The sequence below is a fragment of the Hyaena hyaena genome, unplaced genomic scaffold (genome assembly GCF_003009895.1).
Source record: "Hyaena hyaena isolate Hyena2069 unplaced genomic scaffold, ASM300989v1 scaffold_430, whole genome shotgun sequence".
NCBI lineage: Eukaryota > Metazoa > Chordata > Mammalia > Carnivora > Hyaenidae > Hyaena > Hyaena hyaena.
The window spans coordinates 322,133-336,882 of NW_024081059.1; the positions used below are offsets into that span (position 1 = coordinate 322,133).

The 14,750-nt window shown below is 34.6% G+C and overlaps 1 protein-coding gene across 1 annotated transcript in view; it reads right to left on the reverse strand.

The window, feature by feature from the left end:
• Positions 1-14,750, reverse strand: part of LOC120245573 (contactin-5-like) — a 780,895-nt gene that overhangs the window by 310,164 nt on the left and 455,981 nt on the right. The window lies entirely within an intron of this gene.

Consider the following 14,750-nt stretch of genomic DNA (forward strand, 5'->3'; position numbering starts at 1 on the left):
TTTTATTTTATTTTATTTTTATTTTTTTTATTTCTAGGAGAGAGAGAGAGAGAGCGTGAGCAGGGGAGGGTCAGAAAGAGAGGGAGTCACAGACTGAAACAGGCTCCAGGCTCTGAGCCGGCAGTCAGCACAGAGCCCAACGCGGGGCTTGAACCCACGAACCGCAAGATCATGACCTAAGCGAAAGTCGGACGCTTAACTGACTAAGCCACCCAGGCGCCCCAAAACGTTCACATTTTAAAAGGAGGACAAGAGAGTTACAACATTGAAGAATGACTACTTTGTGCCACCACATCCAGAGACAGCCTTTTGACTTCTTGAACACAATTATTTTCAAACACTGAAATCCTTTTTTGGGGATGTTAATTTTTGGCCCAGCTCCTGAACAAGACTCCCCAACTTTTTTGCTGACCAAGGAATGATGAGCATGAGGACAAGCCATGCCACTCAGATTCATGGATCAAAAAGCCCAAGATCAACAACCAGTACCAAATGTTAAGGTTGTCAAAAGTACTCAGAGCAACAAGCTGGAATGCATAATATGATAGCCTCAGGTGAAGGATTACCTCCTGTTTAGTTAAGCAGCTCAAATGTGGAGGCAGACTCCACTGTGCCTGATCTGTTATGACTTGGAAAAGTAAACACACACACACACACACACACACACACACACACACCAGTAAATCCACACAGCATTTTGACTTGGTGATTAGTTAGCCCTTGGCCTGGAGAGTGTCATTCATTTATGGACCAATGACCATGAGCCTAGTTAAAATCTCCTTGCTGATTAGATTCAGAAAATTTGAAGTGGGAAGAGGAGAAAGACCCTTCAGCAATGCAATGAGGCCGGTAGTTCCACTGGCTTAAAGAATGCAAAGGTTTTATAATATGTATATATTTTTAAGCCCAAAACTGGAATGTCTGTATTATTTAGAGAGATGGGAGGATATAATTGTGTTATCTTCTACCCTCCAAGTCTTGCATACATGAAGAAACAGTCAGGTAGCTAGGAGGCCAATAAAATCTCCCCACATCTAGATTTATCCTGCATAGCAAACTTTGTAATTTGTTTCTAATTGTTTAGGCCTACCACTTATATAACCAGGGTGAATTATTCAAAAATTATGCTGAAAAAAGTCCCTTGAGCTCTCAAAATTCTATTCTCTCCACATAATACTATCTTCTAAAATTAGTGAGCATACTCATTCTCCCTTCTGAAAATATTAATCAGAGCATGACAGTGAGAGGTGCTGATAATAAATGTCCTTTATCCCATAATTACACAGCTAATTTCCACAAAGATTAGTATGCTCTGAATGTTTGGGTTCTGCTACACCTCCCAAATTCATATATTGAAATACTAACCCACCAGGTGATAATATAAGGAGGTGGGTCTTTTAGGAGGTGATAAGATCAAGAGGGATGAGCCTTCATGATAGGGATCTATGTCCTTATATAGATCTCCCTAGTCTGTTCTGCATGATGTAGGATACAATGAGAAGTTGGCAATCAGCAACCCAGAAGAGGGACCCCACTAGAATTAGACTATACTGGCATCCTGATCTTGGACTTCCAGCCTCTAGAACTGTGAGCAACAAGTTTATATTGTTTATAAACCTGATGGCATTTGTTATAGCAGCCTGCATGGACTAAGATAGAGATTCATTGCTTTGTGATAACATGTCTGTTTCTTAAATGTTAAAACTTCAATGGAATACCATGTAAAAACAGCTAATATTTATCTATCCTTAATGTGAATTAATTAAATCAAATGCTTCCTTACAAACAGTTAGTTCACAGAATTGCTTAAGGGAAATGATAGATACAATGGTTGTAAAGATTGAAAAACTATTGGGACACAAAAAGTACAGATAGGATGCTATCCTGGTAGATACAGAACCAATCAGAGGTCAATAAAGGGCGAAATAGGATTTGAGATAAAAATTTACTAAGTGGCTGCAAAACTATTCAGAGACTATTTTATCGTTGTTGCCTCCTTTTTTGCTTCCCTACATTTTTGCATCTTTCCTTTCCCAGGTAGAATTTTTAGACCAATAAACAGTATTCCTTGCACCCAAGGAGTTCATAGTTGATAAAGGAAAGCAGCATCAAAGGCAATAAACTATAATCCAATCTCAATAGCAAGGAAACCCTTATAAATAAGTGGTTAATTTTATGGGGTCAGCAAAGGAAAGTATCACAAAGCAGAGAATGTTTCATTTGGAAATTGACTAATGCCTTCCCCAGATTTTATTTGATCTCATAGTAACTTCCTACTTAAAATCCAAAGTTTCATTCAAAATAGAAACTTCTATACAAAACAAAAATAGTAGAAATATTGAAGCACACTTCTGAATTGTTAATGGGTCACTTATTGTATAACCATCTTTTATTTCTTTTGGACCACGTGAGGAAAAAAGAACTTTTCTAAAACTCTAAGTGTAAGGATTCTCATCAAAATATTAGGATATGGCAAAAATCTTTTTGAAAAATGTTAGTTACTTGCACATTTTAAAATTATCTTCAACTGATCAGATAAATCTGTTTGATACAGATTTAGAATCAAAATCATTAGCTTAAATGTCAGTGAAGACAAACTTGTGAGCCAAACAACTAATATAGAAATTAACACACAAATATTAAGCAAAGAATGAATATAGAATAGGAACATATAAATCATCCTATTAAACTATCTTTTATTACAGATGTATTACATTTCAAACCATATTTATTACTTAATCTAACTCAATTCATTTTGTATTTGTTCAAGTTATTAACTAAAATGGATTATACCAAGGAAAGTAGAAATTATATATCTATATCTGTCTGTCTATATATCACGTATCCATTATATGCCAGACACACAATATTAGTAGAGACTGAGGAAAACAAAATAAAAGATCCATTTTCTGTCATGTAGTAGCTTGCAGTTTAACAAAGGTTAAAGACAAATCCACAATTGTACTATGACTTACATGACACATCAAGAGAGGGTCTTATTTCACACTTCTAGAAACTTGGAAAACTTCCTGGGTGTGATTAGGTTATGTATGAACTGAATTTTGGAAGAAAGAACAGCTGCTAGGTATACAAGAAAGGCATGAGCTTTGGAGGCTAGGGATTGTAGAATCACTTTTACAGAAAAACTGCCCTCTTTTACCTGGGTAAATCATTATCTTTTCTGGGAATCAACATTGCTTGTATAGCAATGAATAAGAATGAGTCAGCCAGTTCTGACAAACCAAACCAACAAAGGGGTGACTGAATTCAGGTTTTCCTCACATTCTAGTGCTTAGTGAAAGCTGCAGGCATGGAATAACAACATATATTGAAGCAGTGAAAGGTATGAAGGAAGAAAGATGGAGAGTTACAAAGATGAGGGATCATGAAGGAATATGTCTATCATAGCCCTGGTAATAACCATGTTTGTTAAATTCCAGGTAAAAATTAAAGAAGATTTGAAAACAAGTGCTAAAAGTAAAGACAGAGAAGATAGAATAGATAATAGATATTTAGGATGTAAACCTGACAGTTAAGTGATTTCTCAAAAAAAAAAAAATCAGAGAACGGGAATGCAGGGTGACTCTCAATTTCCCATCTTGCCATCGGAGTACACTTCAGTGTCATTCATTGAAATGTGAAACAATTTGGGGAAGAAGGAGATGATGTGTTAAATAATGGACAGATGAGCTTGAGTACTTTAGACAAACATAATTGGAGATGCAAAGTAAGACATATATATGTCTTTTCTTCACCTTTAGGAAGTTGTATGGATTGGGAACATAAGAAGATAAGATACTTAAGGTTGAATCATGCCTTTGTTTTAGAGAAATAATTGGTAAGACATTAGAATACACAAAAGAATGGCAATATTTTTCAAAAGCAGATTTTTAAAGAAATAAAAATGAGGTAAAAGAACACTATAGCATGTACTATTTTTCACTCTCTATGGCATAGATTGCTTATGAAAACCATCAAACTTGGTTGTTAGCAATGGACGGCAAAATATAATTAGATCTCCTATTGTATATACAGAAGTATATAGATGCAAGATTAAAGTGCTGAGGGAGTGTAGTGTTACAAACTGGGAAGACCAGCTACATTTGCAGTTTGTGGACTAAACTATGAATGAGCAATTTAAGAATAGCTATCAATGTTGTGTCAATGGATACTTCTAAAGCAGAGACCCCTGGCTGATGACCAGATTATCAGGACAATTATTTGCACTGATGAGTGACATAAAGGAAGATATCAGATAATTATTAAATGCCTATTCATCAGGCCATTTACATGGTTTCTTGATATATAGGAAAGTACTTAAAGGGGAGGGGTCATTGATCCCCATTTTATTGATGAGCGTCTTGTCTCTGAGAACTTGAATGACAAAGAGCCAGAGACAAGTCAAAGAGCCAGAGATAAGGTGAACCTTATTTCAAAGAAGGCTGATGGCACTCCCCTAGAAATAACACACTAAAAATGCTTGCCAAGTGGATAATTCAATAAGTGATTGAATTACTGATTCTCTTGGTAATAAGAATATCTTTTGCTTGCCTATAAAATTCAGAAGTTTTTGTTAATCTAAGAATGAGTCCCTTTGCTGTTGAAGATGCAAATCAGTTTATTTGGCAACTGCAGAGCTTGGTGTGTTGTCAGGAGAAGGTATTGCTGTGTCAGTGGTTTCTGGAAGACTGCATCTACATTTCAGGTTTGCTTACTTGGAAAAGGACTCATTCAGGAAGTAAGACTTCAAGCGCTCTTTAAATTAAGTGTTAGTTAAACAAATGTAGGGTTATTTAAACTTATTCTGAGTGATATGCATTAATTTTAATGTTTTCCCCCTTCATAATTGACTTGACCTGGACCTCATTCATTTCATGAAGGAGCAGGAGAACAATCATTATTAGGAAAGCAAATTGCTCAGGAGAAGCTTGTCACTGAGTACTCCAATTATAATCCAGCTGAATAATAGATTCAAGAGGGAACTTCTACTTTCTATTCTATGAACACCATAGGAAAATACAGTGTGTGCACATGTGTGTATAATGAGTGTATGCACACATGTACATATACGCTAAATCATATACATGTGTACATATATGAACACAGATGTGGAGAATATATATATTATGTATGCATATATGTGTAAACCATTGTAGTTATGCACAAAAATCTCTGAAGTTTTTGTCTTCCAAAAGACACAGGTTAGTATGTAGAGAAAAGGTAGTATAATACCTTTAATCATACATTTACTCAACATTTTGGTGGAAATCTGTTTATATTTAAAACATTTAAGTGAATATACTTCTAACAATTTCAGCTCAATAATCTACACAAAAATAGAGTAGCATAAGTGTAAAAAACACTTTTAATGGGAATATATTCATTGATATTATGTTTGTATGAACACAATTCTGGAAATAACAAAAATATACCTAAATAAATAAATAAGCTATGGTGCTTATATACTACAGACTATTATGTAGCTATTAAAAATAATGATATATACTGATACCACATAATATCCTAAAAATATTCTTATGCAGAATAGCAAGTTTTGCATTCAATATATACATATTTTTATATATTTAGAGAGAGAGAAGAAAGAGAGAGAATGAAAGAAACAAAGAAACAAAGAAAGAAAAAGAAAGAAAGAAAGAGAAAGAAACAAAGAACGAAAGAAGAAAAGAAAGATAACCTTAATGAAAGAAATATTTTTTAAAGTTTATTTATTTATTTTGAGGGGGTTAGGGACAAAGAAAGAGGCAGACAGAGAATCCCAAGCAGGCTCTGTGCTGTCAGTTCATATCTCAATGCAGGGCTCAAATTCACAAAACATAAGGTCATGACCTGAGCCAAAATCAAGAGTTGGCGCTTAACTGACTGAGCCATCCAAACATGCTGAGAGAAATATTGAAGGAGAGAAAGAGAACATACATGTGTGTACCTTTCTGTATGCATAAACATTTTCCTGAAAATTTCCTGGAAAGTTGTGAATAAAGGGATTTTCTTTTTCTGTTTTAAACTTTTCAGGTTACTTTATTTTATTTATATGTAACTACAACGAGCATGTTAGTTTTATATTTTTAAGAAGGTACCATCAGTATTAATTGAGTGACTTAAAAGGGAGTTTAACATCTATGTGTATATGCTTCAACTTACTTTCACTGCAGGTGAACAAACTTAGCTTTTGATATAAGATCAAACAATGAAGTCTTTGGGTTTGCTTTTTTTTTTTTTTTTTGATAGTTTGGCCTGCAAAATATTATTAAACTTAAGCAGTCATGCTATTTTCACCTCTGAATTTGTCATAAGGTGCGGTCTTTCTCTCTCTGTCACACACACGCAAACACACACACATACACACATAGTACTGTTCTTCAACTCAGTATGGACATTAGGTCACAAAGGTTTTTGTTTGTTTGTTTGTTTTGATAGTCACTAGCAGTTTCAGGTTTAGTGGTCTTAATAACATAGTTCTTTTGCAGCTGGATAAAAACAAATACACATAAGATAATTAGCTTTGTTTATCTCTACTTTTAACTTTCAACTTTCTTTCACTAATGGCTGTGCCTTCTGGAAGATCTTTAGGTGCCATAACAGTTTATCTAGTTTATTTAATTTATTTAATTCTCTTGAATTAAACTACAGTAAAAGTTTTGACTGGTAACATTGACAAGTTAAGCCTTTGATTTTCCCCCCACTATTACCATATTAACCTAAAGAAAATGTTTCTACTGAAGAGGGTATAGTGTTTTTAAACCTGAGAAACTTCAACTCCTTTAGATAAAGCACAGTTTTCAAGGTAATTAGTATGTTTCAAATTGGAGCCAATTTTTACAATAATCTTTCTTCAATTATAATTACAATAATATTTACACAAAAATGTTTGGTTATTAATATTCTCACAAATTCTTCAGAAATTTATGTTCCTATTGGTTTCAAATAAGGTTGCTGTAATCACACATAAATATTTAAATTGGTTGTGGTCAGTACTTCTGGGTAAGGGCACCATTTCTCTGAGGAGAAGAAGCACACTGTAGCTTCTAAGGCCTTGTTATATTCTGCATCCATTGGGTATGAGAGGAAAAAGAATGGGAGAGGCTTCTCTGCTTTTACAAACCTTAGCCAAGAAGTGGCACACACTCTTCCACTCAGTCAAATGATCACACTTGTGAAGGGAATAGCAAATGTAGTCTGTGGTTCAACTACCATCTCCTACATGAAACTGAAAACTATGACAGATGAGAAGAGGTTTTTGTGTTCAGCTACTCATGTGTGTCAGACTTTCTAATACTTATGATGGTATTTGAATTGAATAAGCTCCAAACAATGTAAATTAGAGAAGTTTCTTCTTTTTTTCAAGAAAGATTTCATCATTTAAGTAAATATTTTTATATGTTTTATTTTCTTTATTCTTTTAGCATGCTAAAATGATAAAGGCTCCACATAATAGCATACATTTTATAATTCCCAGAGTTTTCATTTTCATTAATAATTTTATTCTTTATGTTCCTCTACTTATAAAAATAAAATAATAATTTACAACTTTTAAAAAAATATCCATTAGGGGCGCTTGGGTGGCTCAGTGGGTTAAGCGCCAGTCATTGGCTCATTTCATGGTCTCATGGTTGTGGGTTCAAGCCCTGTGATGGGCTCTGTACTGAGAGCTCAGAGCCTGGAGCCTGCTTCGGATTCTGTGTACCGCCCACACTGCCCCTCCCCTGCTCACCCTTTCTCTCTTTCTCTCTCTCACTCAAAAATAAACATTAAAAAAATTTTAAATAAATAAATAAATAAACATCCATTAGTTTTTGTTTTTTAAATATGACAATTGGGAGAGCCTGGATGGCTTAGTAGGTTAAGAGTCCAACTTCAGCTCTGGTCATGATCTTGCAGTTAATGAGTTGGAGCCCTGAGTCTGACTCTGTGCTGATAGCTCAGAGCCTGGAGCCTACATTAGATTCTGTGTATGTGTCTCTCTCTGCCCCTTTGTTACTCTTAAAATTAAATAAGCATTAAATTAAAAAAAAATCTAAGAGAATTGGAGTGCCTGGGTGGCTCAGGAGGTTAAGTGTCTGAATTGATTTTGGCTCAGGTAATGATTTCACAGTTTGTGATTTTGAGCTTCAGGTCAGGCTTTGTGCTGACAGTGTGGGGCCTGCTTGGAATTCTCTCTCCCTCTCTCTCTGACCCTCCTCCACTCATGTACAACCCCACCCCCAAATAAATAAACATTTCCAAAAAAAATGAGAATGTTTAATAGAATATCAGCGCTCAACTATGATTACAATATAAAATACTATACACTGTGTATTGTAACATCCATACATCTACAACATCATTTGTTGTTTCTCTGAAATTCAAATTTACTGAAAGTCCTGTATATTCATTTGCTAAATCTGACAGCCCTATTCCTAAGGGGATATTGTTAGCATTCCAAATGAGTGTATAAAGCAATTTTACCCAGAAATAATTGATAACATCTGAATATGCTCTGCCACTGTTTCTTTCATTATTAAAAAAAAAAATCTACTGCTATATTCACCCTATTTTCACTTTTATTTAACTCCCAGATTCCTCATTTCATTAGAAGCTGAAATCCAGAAGTTGATATGGTAAAATATTTGGAATCACCTAGTTTTGCCATTTTTAATCAAGTAAAAAATAAGCACATAAAAGAAAAGAGTAGTCACACATACTCTTGGCATAGCCTATATTATTAGATAAGTGTAACTTTTTTTTTTTAAATCACAGCTAAACCATAAAGAAGAAAGTAGGATTTTGGTTATGTTGTAATGTAAATTTCATAGAAAAAATATTAAAACATAAAAAAAAGTGTTATTTGAAAAATGTAAGTGTCTGATTATTAATTTAAAAGATTATAAAAATCTCATCATCCTCTAGAAGTTTTATAGTCCCAGGCCTTATATTTAAGCATTTAATCCATATTGAGTTAAATTTTACAAGTAGTATAAAATAGGGGTGTCATTTAACTCATTTGCATGTAAATATCCATTTTTTCCCCCCAGTACCACTTATTGAAAAGACTATCTTTTTCTTTATTAGGTATTTTTGCCTCCCTCATCAAATATGAGTGGACCATATATGCATGTGTTTATTTTTGGATTCTTCATTTTATCCTATTGATCTATGCGTCTTTTTATTCAAGCAAATATTGTTTCAATTATTAAAGGTTTGTAATAAAGTTTGAAATCAGAAAGTATGATGCCTTTGGTTTTCTTTTTCAGGATTGCTTTGGCTATATGGGATCATCTGTGATTCCAAAAAATATTGTTTATTCCTATTTCTATAGAAATGAATTGGGATCTTATTAATTATTGCACTTAATCTGTAGATGAATTTGGGTAGTATGGATACTTTAACAATACTAATTCTTCCAATCCATGATCATTGGATGATTTGCCACTTATTTTTGTTATCAAAATCTTTGTTTTCAGTATACAGACTTTTTACCTTGTTGGTTAAATTTATTCATAAGTATCTTATTGTTTTTGATACTATTGTAAATAATATTATTTTATTTACTTCTTTTTCATATAATTTATTATAATGTATATAAATACTACTGATTTTTAGAACAAAATATACAGACCAAAATTTCTTGACATTAGTGTTGGCAATACTTTTTTGGATGTAGCAACAAAAGCAAATATAAACAAATGAGATTACATCAAACTAAAAAGCTTGTCTATAGCAAAAGAAACAATCAATAAAATGAAACAATAATCTACAAAAATGAAGAAAATATTTGCAAGGGGGTTAATATCTAAAATAATAAAGAACACATATTACTCAATAGCAAATAAAATACAAAAGTTTAAATAAAAATAGGCAAAGAGGTCGGTTGGAAGATGGTGGAGTAAGAGTCTCCTAGGCTAATCTCATCCCATGAATAAAACTAAATCTCATCCCATGAATACAACTAGATAACTTAAAAAATATTTTTTTAATGTCTTATTTATTTCTGAAAGAGAGACAGCATGAGCAGGGGAGGGTCAGAGAGAGAGGGAGATACAGAATCAGAAACAGGCTCTAGGCTCTGAGCTAGCTGTCAGCACAGAGCCCAACGTGGGGCTTGAACCCACAAACTGTGAGATCATGACCTGAGCCAAAGGTGGACACTTAACCAACTGAGCCACCCAGGACCCCCACAACTAGATAACTACTGAAACATCCTCAAGGTCCCAGAAATTGGTCTGAAGACCAGAAGAACAAACTCCACAACTAAAGGTAGAGTAGAGGACTTATTGAAAAAGGTAAGACAGGGGCACCTGGGTGATCAGTCAATTAAACATCCGACTTTGACTCAGGTCATGATCTCGTGGTCTGTGGGTTCAAGCCCCGAAACAGTCTCTGTGCTGACAACTCAGAGTGTGGAGCCTACTTCAGATTCTGTGTCTCCATCTCTCTCTTCTCTCCTGCTTGTGTTCTATCTACAAAAAATAAATAAACATTTAAAAAAAAAGGAAAAAGGTAGGACATGAAGAAATGAAGTTTGGGAGAGAAACAGATTGTGGTTGCTGCAGTGGGGATACAGTTGTGGTCGTGAATGATGAGAGACTAACACACAGGGGAGCACATGGGGAAAACTAATGCCATAGCAATGGGCTTGGAAAGCAAGAGGGACCAAATTTCATGCGTTCTTGCAACCAGCAGGGCTTAAAGCCTGAAGTTTTAAAGGCAGTGGGCTTGGCATAGGAAGAGCCCAGAGGATATTGGAACTGCTCTTAGAGAGAAGGCAGACAAACAGTCTGTGAATATACAGCATGGAAACAGTGATCTGAAGAGCACCTGCGTCCCACAATGGGGAGGTTATTGCTTATCTCAGAGCTCATCCTAGAGGGATAGCATTCATGGAGAGACCACCACTGAGAACAAAGGAACTGGTCAGTGACATTTCCTTCTCCCTTCCCTCAGCATAACACAGAGTGACCTTTAGAAACCAGCACAGCATGGACACTCACTACCTAATTTACATATCCCAATATCAGTCCCACCTACTCAGATGGAACCACCCTTCCCATTTATACTTGCCTCAGTCCCATCACAACAGGCATCATCCTCCAGAAAATCAGCTTAAACCCCTGCCCACACACTGTCTCCCAATCTGAGAGCTTTGCAGAGCCTTAGTTTCAGCAGCAGTGACAACTGCTCACATTTCCAAGCAAAGCAAACCACATCTAGTTAAAACAAATACATTCAAGCCAGGCAAACACTGCCCACAACAGACAGAAAGCCTCTGCAGATGACTGTCTTGAAGAGTAAAGTTGCCAGGACAAAAAAGCAGACACATACAGCACATATTGGAGACATCTCCAGAAGTGCCAGACCCTGGGGAATAAGGAATACTATATGGGAGGGCAGTACAAGACATCTTCTTCATAAGGCCATTACTATCAAGAAAAGGAGACACAGATGACTTCTGTAACATATAGAAACAGGCACAGAACCTTCAACCAAATGAAAAGACAGAGACATTTATCCCAAATGAAAGAACAGGACAAGACCATGGCCAGAGATCTAAGCAAAACAGATATACATAACATGCCTGAAAATTTAAAGTAATGATCACAAGGATACTCAATGGATTTGAGAAAAGAGTAGAATACATGAGTGAGACGCTCACACACAGAGATAAAGACCAGAAGGGAGTGGCATGAGATATTCACAGTTCTGAATGGGAAACACCTACCAAGAATACTTTACCAACCAGATTATCAGTCAGAATAGGAGAGATAACGAGTTTCCAAAACAAACAGAAAAGGAAGGAGTTCATGACCAATAAACTGGTCCTACCATAAATGTTAAAGAGAACTCTTTGGAAAGGAGAGAGCAAAAGTGACAGAATAAAGGTAAGAAATACAAAAATAGTAAAAATAAATATTTCAGTAATGAATGAAGCAATGAACTAACAAAAGAGAAGGATGTAAAATATAACAAAATATACCCTCAACATGGGAAGTAGAAGAGTAAGGAATGGATTCAAACTTAAATGACCATCAACATAATATAGACTGCTAAATGCAGAAGACATTGTATACAAACATAATAGAACCATATATCCAAAACCACTAATAATACACAAAGAATAAAGAGAAATAAATATAAATATACCACTAAAGAAAATCACCAAATCATGAAAGAAAGAAAGACAAGAGAGGATCAGAGAAAATCTTCGGAAACAACTTACTAAACAAGTTATAAAATTATAAGTATACATATCTTTCAATAATCACTTTGAATGAAAATGGACATAAATCTCCAGTCAAAAGACATAAAGTGACAGAATGGATTTTTTAAAAAGCCATCTATCTATATGCTGCCTAGAATAGACTCATTTTATTTTATGTACTTATTTTAAAGACTTGGCATTTTAGTTTGTTATATTCATTTTGAAAAAAAAATTTAATGTTTTATTTATTTCTGAGAGAGAGAGAGACAGTGTGAACAGGGGAGGGTCAGAGACAGAGGGAGACACAGAATCCAAAACAGGCTCCAAGCTTTGCACTAGCTGTCATCAGAGAGCCTGACATGGGGCTCGAAACCACAAACTGCGAGATCATGACCTGAGCTGAAATCGGGCGCTAAACTGACTGAGCAACCCAGGAGCCCTGAATAGATTCATTTTAGACTTAAAGACACTTGTAAATTGAAAGTGAAGAAAAGGAGAAACATGTATCCTGAAAATGGATGTCAGAAGAAAGCTGGAGTAGAAATACTTTTATCAGACAAAGGAAACGTTAACACAGACTATAATAAGAGACAAAGAAAAGCACTGTATAATAATAAAAATGGGACAATCCAACAAGAATATATAACAGTTGTAAATATTTATGCACCCAAAATAGGAGTACGCAAATGCGTAAAACAATAATTAGCATAAAGTCACTAAGTGATAAAAATACAATACTAGTAGGGGAGTTATCACATCATTTTCATCAATGGACAGATCATCTAAACAGAAAACCAACAAGGAAATAATGGATTTGAATGAAAAACTGAACAAGATGGACTTGTTAGATATATTCAGAACATTTCATTCTAAAGCAACAGAATACACAACTTTTTCAAGTTCACATGGAACATCCTCCAAAATAGATCACATATTACCCACAAAAAAAGTCTCAACAAATTCAAGAAAATTGAAGTCATATCATGCATCTTTTCTGAGCAGAAGCTGTGAAACCAGAAGTCATCCACAAGAAAAATATCTGGAAAGATCAAAATATGTGGAAGCTAAATAGCATGTTACTAAACAATGAATGGGTCAACCAGGAAACAAAATAATAAATTAAAAAAATATTTCAAACAAATGAAAATGAAAACACAATGATCCAAAATATTTTGGGTGCAGCAAAATGGTCCTAAGAGGGAAGGATAGTAATACAGATCTATCTTAAAAGCAAGAAAAATCTCAAATAAATCTTTATCTTACACCTAAAGAAGATAAGAAAAAGCCCAACAAATAAAACCTGCAGCAGAAGGAAGAAAATAATAAAGATTAGAGCAGAAATAAATGATATAGAAACTAAAAACAAAACAAAACAGTATAACAGATGAATAAAACCAGGAGCTGGCTCTATTAAAAAATAATTACAATTGATATACCTCTAGCCAGACTTATCAATTAAAATAAAAGAAGGGACTCAAATGAATTAAATATCAAATGAGAGAAGAGAGAAATAACAACCCAAACCACAGAAATACAAGGAAATGTAAGATATTATGAAAAACCATATGCCAAAAAATTGGACAACCTGGAACAAATGGATAGATTCCTAGACACATATAGCCTACCAAAACTAAAAGAGGGAGGAAAAGAAAATTTAAACAAAGAACCAGCAAAGACATTAAATCTGTAATCAAGAAACTGTCAAGAAACAAAAGTTCAGGTGAAATCAATCAAACATTTGAAGAATAGTTAATACTATTCCTCTGAAACTATTCCAAAAAAAATAGAACAGGAAGAAAACTTGCAAATTCATTCTATGAAGAAGCAGCCCTGATACCAAAACCAGATAAAGACTCCACTAAAAAAGAGAACTACAGGCCAATTTCCCTGATGAACAGCAATGCAAAAATTCTCAACAAAACAATCTGGTAAAAAAAAAATCATTCCTCAAGATCAAGTGGGATTATTCCAGGGTTGTAAGTGTAGGGTCTCAGTGTTTGCAAATCAATCAAAGTGATATATCATATCAATAAGAGAAAGGATAAGAACCATATGGACATTTCAAAAATGCAGAAAAAGCATTTGACAAAGTGCAACATACATTTCTCATAAAAACCTCAACAAAATAGGTTTGGAGGAAACACCTCAACATAATAAAGGCAATTATGAAAAACCATAGCTAACATCATCTTCCATGGGAATAAACTGAGAATCTTTCCTCTAAAGTCAGGAACAAGACAAGCATGTCCATTCTCACAAGTTTTATTAAACATAGTATTGGAAATCCTATATCTAGAGGAAACAAAATCACTATCTTGAAGAGATATAGGCATCCCTATGTTCATTACAGCATTATTTATAATAGACACAACTTGCAAACAATCTATGTCCATTAATGGATAAATGGAACAAGAAAATGTGCAGTCTATGTCTTTCTCCCTTTCTTTCTCCCCCTCCCAACTCCCCCTGCCAACTCTGTCTGCCATTTGTGACAACATGTATAAAACCTGAGAGTATTATACTAAGTGAAATAAATCAGAAGGGAAGGACAAATACT